The 6,784-nt window shown below is 34.6% G+C and overlaps 1 pseudogene; it reads right to left on the bottom strand.

Moving 5' to 3' along the window:
* Positions 1 to 535: 535 nt before the first annotated feature.
* LOC124109509 (putative olfactory receptor 56B2) lies at positions 536 to 1,494 on the bottom strand (annotated as a pseudogene).
* Positions 1,495 to 6,784: the final 5,290 nt, after the last annotated feature.

The following is a 6,784-nucleotide window of genomic DNA, read 5'->3' as shown; positions in this document are numbered from 1 at the left end:
AGGAAAAGAGGAAGGATTGGGGAGTGAAAGTGACTAATTTTGTTATATGTGTGTACAAATATGACTCAATGAATCTCATTATTTCATGTAATTATAATGCATCAATAAATATTAATTAAAATAGCTCCTATTTTATCAGTAATTACATCAAAATAAAAGTACTATACACTCAGTTTAATAGTAGATATTGATAAATATTTGCTCTAACCATATTTACTCAACATTATTTGAACATTCTAGTCATAGAAAATATATAATATAATAAATTGTAAATTCTTCACATCTTCCCCTTGAATTTCTTGAAACGAATAGCATCATTATGTTACTCTTGTCATGAGATTTTTACGGGTAATACAGAGATTTCAAATATTAGCTCCACATGTATTGTTCGGAAGCTTTTGTTGCTGCCATAGCTTTCCTATGAAAATTGAAAAGATGCTACTGTATGTCTATTATTAACTTTTCATATTTGCGGTCACTGAACACTGCAGTGGGGTAACTATGTGGAGAAAATAAAAAGCATGTCTTCTCCATGTTAGTTGCTCTTGATGTTCACCCTAAGCAACTTGCATAAGCCCTGCCTGAGCTCCTTGTTCTTGAGGGCATACACCATGGGGTTGAGAGCAGGAGGAATAACATTGTGTAGAACTTTGAGTAGAACTGGGATGAGGGGAAGTTTCATTCCTCCAGTATGAGCGATGGAAATAACAACAATGACAGTGTAGAAGAAAAGAATTAAGATGAGGTGGGAAGTGCAGGTATTTAGAGCCTTGGATGCAGCTTCTTTGGAGTTGAGCTTCAGTACAGACCGAAGAATCAAAACATATGACACAATAATCAAACCCAGATCACTTCCCATAATCAGCCAAGCCAGAAATACCTGATTGATACTGTTGATTTTCCTGTCATCACAGGAGAGGCTAGTGACTCCAAGATTAGTACAAAAACAGTGCTCAATTTGATTATGAAGACAGTAATTTTTTTGAGCAGCTAAGACGGACACTGAAATTGGACTTAGACAGTTTCTAACTGCCATGAATAAGGTTGCTTTGATCACAAACAGTCAGTCACAATTGATGGATATCTCAGTGGTTGGCAAATGGCTACATACCTATCTATAGCCATGCAGACAAAGATGCCTGACTCCATGGCCACAAAACAATGGATGGCATACATCTGAGCAAAGCACTCAGGGAGACTGATGCCCTTAGCATTAAACCATAAGATGGCCAAAATCTTGGGCATGATGGTGGTAGCCAGGCCCATGTCCACCACAGCCAGGATGCCCAGGAAATGGTACATGGGCTGATGCAGACTTGCCTCTTGGTAGATGGTGGTCAGGATCAGGATGTTGGCCCCAAGGGCTAAGAGGTAGAGCAGAGCCAGGGGTAGGGAGAGCCAGTGCTGCCAGCTGTGGATGCCTGGAAATCCCATCAGAACAAACTCAGATACCTGGATCTGAGAGCTGTTGGAATCTCTGAGATCCTGGAACATCCTTTAGTAATAGGAAAAAAAAGCTGAATGTTACATCTCTTAAATATCAATCTGAGAGTGTTGGAAATTGTCTGACTCAGGATCATGATATTAAAGAGAATTTAGTATCCTTCAGGTTCTTATCCTTTCACTCCCTTTTTTTACTTCTTTCCTATGGAAAAGGAACTATAATAGAAGACACAATCCATTCATTTATTCAATAAACCATTTTAAAATTCCATCAACTTGGTAATATTTTTCCATGTTTTTAACTAAAGAACTATTAGAGAAAATCAGGACTGTGTTAAAGATCATTCATGTTGTAGGTCATAATAGCAGCAGAAGATGAAAGTGATCTGATATCACAGTCTGACTGTGAGGTTTGGCTTTGGTAATGAATTGGTTGCTTTAGAGATCTAAAGTGCAGACACAATAAAGGTTTTTTTTTTTTATGTATGAAACTTATGTTGATGGAGGTTACATAATAATTTTTTAAAGTTATGTATTTTAGATATTACGAACTTGTATGTGTGTGTAGATATATATATTTAAACAAACATATTTTAAGTCATAATTAATGATGGTGTAATTAAGCTAGACATATAGATGTGGTTTTAATAGTAAATATTTAGGTGATATTGGAGATTGAACCTAGGGCATCACATATACTGGGCAATCACTGCAACAATGGGCTACATCCCACCTCCTAATAATTAAAATTTTTATTCATAGATAACATGCATGCACAAATGTATGCACAGGCCGTGCATACATAAAGTTCTCTGCATGATTACACAGTGAAAACACTTGTTTAAACAAGAAACAGACCAGCTTCTCTTATACCCCACTGAAAATTGCTTTCTCCTTTCCTCGTCCCCAAATGTAAGCAAAATCCTAAGAGCTAAATGTAACATAAACTTCACCTTTTATACAAGAATTCTAATACAGATTTTTAAACCCCCAAAAAATAAATAAAATAGTATAATATACCTGTCTCTTATCTTCAACATTGTCACTAATAGCTGAAAAATTGCAGTCTTTACTTGTTCATTTCTGTCTTAATCAGATTTTTTATCCTGTGGTCAAAAACAACAACAACAAAAAAACAAACAAACAAACAAACAAACAAAAAATGATGAGAACAACTTTAGAGGAGGAAAAGTTTATTTGGGGGCTCACAGTCTTGGAGGTCTCAATCCATAGATGGTGGCCTCCATTACTCTAGGCTAGGGGACACAGAACATCATGGAAGAAGTGTGTGCCAGAGGCAAGCAGGTGAGAATAAAGCACCAGGAAGCAGAGAGTGAGGTCCACTCAACAGGAGCAAAATATTTACTTCATAGCCATGTCCCCAGAGATGCACCTCCTCCAGCTACACCCTACCTGCCAACATTTACCACCCAGTTAATCCCTATTAGGGAATTAATGTACTGATTCTGTTAAGGCTCTCATAACACAGTCATTACACCTCTAAACTTTCTTGTATTGTCTCACTCATGCGCTTTTGGGGGACACCTCAAATCCAAACCATAACACTCTCTCTCAATAAATTTGACTTAAGAGTCAACTCTTTTTTTTTTCTTTTTTTTTATTGTTGGTTGTTCAAAACATTACATAGTTCTTGATATATCATCTTTCACACTTTGCTTCAAGTGGGTTATGAACTCCCATTTTTAGCCCATATACAGATTGCAGAATCACATCAATTACACATCCATTAATTTACATATTGCCATACTAGTGACTGTCATGTTCTGCTACCTTTCCTATCCTCTACTATCCCCCCTCCCCTCCCCTCCCCCCTTCTCTCTCTACCCCCTCTACTGACCTTCATTTCTCCCCCTTTTATTATTTTTCCCTTTCCCCTCATTTCCTCTTGTATGTTCTTTTGTATAACCCTGAGGGTCTCCTTCCATTTCCATGCAATTTCCCTTTTCTCTCCCTTTCCCTCCCACCTCTCATCTCTGTTTAATGTTAATCTTCTTCTCATGCTCTTTTCTTGGTCTATTCCCTAAGAGTCAACTCTTAACTATTATGTGTTGATGTAACAAAAACAAGTAGAAAAAAAGGGGAAAACACAGATGCCCATATTTGATAATAGGATATATATAGCTGAGTTGCCATTTGTTGTATTCTCAAGAGTTTATATTCCCAAACTCTCTCTACTTATCCTATCTATGTCTCTCATCACACCTTCACAGTTATAATTTTAATTGGTAATATTGGTTTTATTGTAACAAAAGTCTATGTCTCATGTTCATTGTATTTGTAAATCTCTGGGTTAAAATTCTAACTGATACCAAATAATATATAGAACTAAGAACCAATTAAATTAGACATTTTACAATGCATCTAAAATGCTTTTAATACCATATGTCTTTACATTTCTTCAGGGAAAATGGGCACACATTATTCTGTGTAAGGTCAACTGAAGTAATAACTCTGAATAAGAGCCTCACTGCTTACAAAATATTATTTTGAAAGCATCCAGTGTTTATTCTCACTTCAAAACACATAAATGGTAAGTTTATTTCCTCAGTTGATCATACTCAATTTTTTCAACCCAAGTTCTTCTGTCCACGTGACTGTGGGGTCATTCCAGTCACTTCTGCCAAGATGAGTGAAACAGAGTCATGTCTAAGTCTATGTTGAGTAGAGCAGTTTAATTAGATTCTTCTCTGGAGGAACAAGGAAGGACAGGTAGAAACAATAGGGTACTGGCCGTGATTAAAAACACTTCTCTAGCTCTTTCTTCTTGTCATGGGTGATTCTGTTAGAGAGTGCATGAGAATTACAAACTACCACACATATTGAGCCAAATAGAAAGTGGAGAAAAGTCCTTTAATGAGTATGGCAGGCTACCACCTCAAAGAACTCCCAGCAACTGAATGTTGGAGGTATAGAGTTCATAAAGGCAAAAATCACAAGAACCATTAGCACATAAAGGTCAGAAAGACTCTGTTGAGACAGATATTTTGATTACATGAGAAAATTGTTTGATGACACATTTCAGAGTCATCTTTGTTATACATAAGGGCTATAGTCAGGGATGCAGTAAGATCCTACTGTACTGTCCACAGAGATCCAGATGTCAGGAGGCTGAAAAGAAAACCTGTTAAGTAACCATAAAATGGAGTCAGGTCAGAACAAAATGGCATTAATTTGGTTCTTTTCCATTTCAATTTATACCTGATTTCCACCATTTCCAACAGTGTCAATTTGTCTAGGGAAAACAAATATTCATACTCATTATGAAAAGTGGCACTGAATAGAAATCTAAGAATTGTAAAAAGTAAACATTTTCAAAGACAAAAGCAATCTTCTCAATGTTGTCTGTTTTTAAACTAGGTGGGTGGAATCAAACTGTATTTCTGAGGTTATAGTTACCAGTTAGGATATATTCAAAGCAGCTCTCACCAATGTATCTACTAATATCAACAAAAAATACTTTGTAAGTAGTACCCCCTTTGCATGTCCTTTAACACCTCACTTTTGAATGACAAAACAGGGAGATGGAAACAATCTTATTTAGCTATTCTGGGTCTTATTCAAACAATACAGAATTCTACCATATATATATGCCTAGTAATCACTGTCTAAATCCTTTGATAGCTGTAGAATTAAACTAAATCTTTAAAGGAAAGTGTATCTTATATATCCTGAAGGATATATCAGAGTTGGTGTGGAAACAACATTACTTTTAGGGAAGCAGAATAAAGAATTCAGGAGCTTTCTATGGCCTATGTGATAATACATAAAAAAGTGAAATAATTTCATTTGCGTGTACCTATGTGCATGTTTGCAAGTGAGCATATGAATACTGAAGGGAGTGAGAATGATCATGTTATTTTTAATAAAAATCATGATTTCAATAGTATTTTTGAGACATTTCTTTGTATTTAAGGCCTTGTGATATACAGATAGAAAGTATTTAAGTACAAAATGATTCAGTCATTCATATTGGTGATTCATATATTCCTTTATTCATTTACTTGGGGTTTTGATGTTGTTACTGAGTTACTTATGCTCTTTCCAAAACATGTGCTAAATATCACATGGAACTCTGTCATCAAAATTTACTTCAAATTTTTCTTATACAGTATAGTTTGTTTCATTGTGTCATGTATTGTACATGCTTATAACATGGTTATATTCACTCCCTATTACCTCTGTTTTCTCTTCTTGTTTCTCTACCCTGATTTCCTTCCTTTACACTAATAGTGCCACATTCATATTCATGATATACTTCTCCCCATTTTTTTTAGTTTTATCAAATGAGAGAAAATATGTAATATATGTCTTTCTGATTTATGTTGCTCAACATGATGATCTCTTTTGCAGGAGCAAATGGCATAATTTAATTCTTCTATGAGACTGTCAACAGATTAATGGATAGAACACAAAAATACAGAACAGAGTATCATTCAGATGTAATGTGTTATGAAATTCTTTCATCTGCAGGAAATGAATGGAACTGGCAGATATCATGTTAAGCAAACTATACCAGATACAGAAAGGCAGATATTGTGTTTTTGCTCACATATGGAAACAACAAAAAATTCGATCTTGAAAGAAAAGAAAGGGATAATTTCCATAGGAATCAGGGTGTAGTAGAGGATAGAACTGCACAAAGCTTCATATATGCATGTATGGGAATGCCACAATGAATACCATTTATTTTTACAATTAATATGTGTTAATTAAAAATAACAAGGGCAGGAATTAATACAACAAAGACAGAGGTAAAGCATAAGAATAGATAAAATTAGTGGAAAGAAAGCTTACATGTAAAAATATTATTAATATATATACATCTCTGGGAAATAAGGAAAATTCATAGCATAAGTCACATTTGAGCTGCCTCCCAAGTAAAATCACCCTGCAACAAATAAACTACATGAGTTCAATATAGAGTGCCAATCAAATCACAAACAATAGCTCCTAACAAAATTGACAATAAAAAGTAACACAAGAAATACAAATACAAATAGAGCAAATTTACTAAGAAAGTTAATATTTCATCCAAACCAATATAGCTCACTGTTTTTCTTCTAATAAGTAAATATGCTGTAAAAAAACAAACAGAGCCATATTGTTTCTCTATTTTGATGAGTACACTTCAAGATTGATTATTCTTGGATTATGTAAAGTATCACCAGAACTTGGTAAAATAGGAAAAGATGTTCAATTCATTTGCAAAGTATTTAACATTAATTTCAAAAGCAATTTCATTACAGACAGTATAAACAAAATTATGCACATAGTTTCTTCATGATTTTATAAAAATATAATTGAAATATTAGTTATCAAT

The sequence above is a fragment of the Marmota monax genome, unplaced genomic scaffold, assembly GCF_021218885.2.
Source record: "Marmota monax isolate L192 unplaced genomic scaffold, Marmota_monax_Labrador192_F-V1.1 WCK01_AAM20220418_F8-fsc00572, whole genome shotgun sequence".
Taxonomy (NCBI): domain Eukaryota; kingdom Metazoa; phylum Chordata; class Mammalia; order Rodentia; family Sciuridae; genus Marmota; species Marmota monax.
Note: the sequence above shows the minus strand (reverse complement) of the source record. Positions and strands in the feature narration are given on the sequence as shown.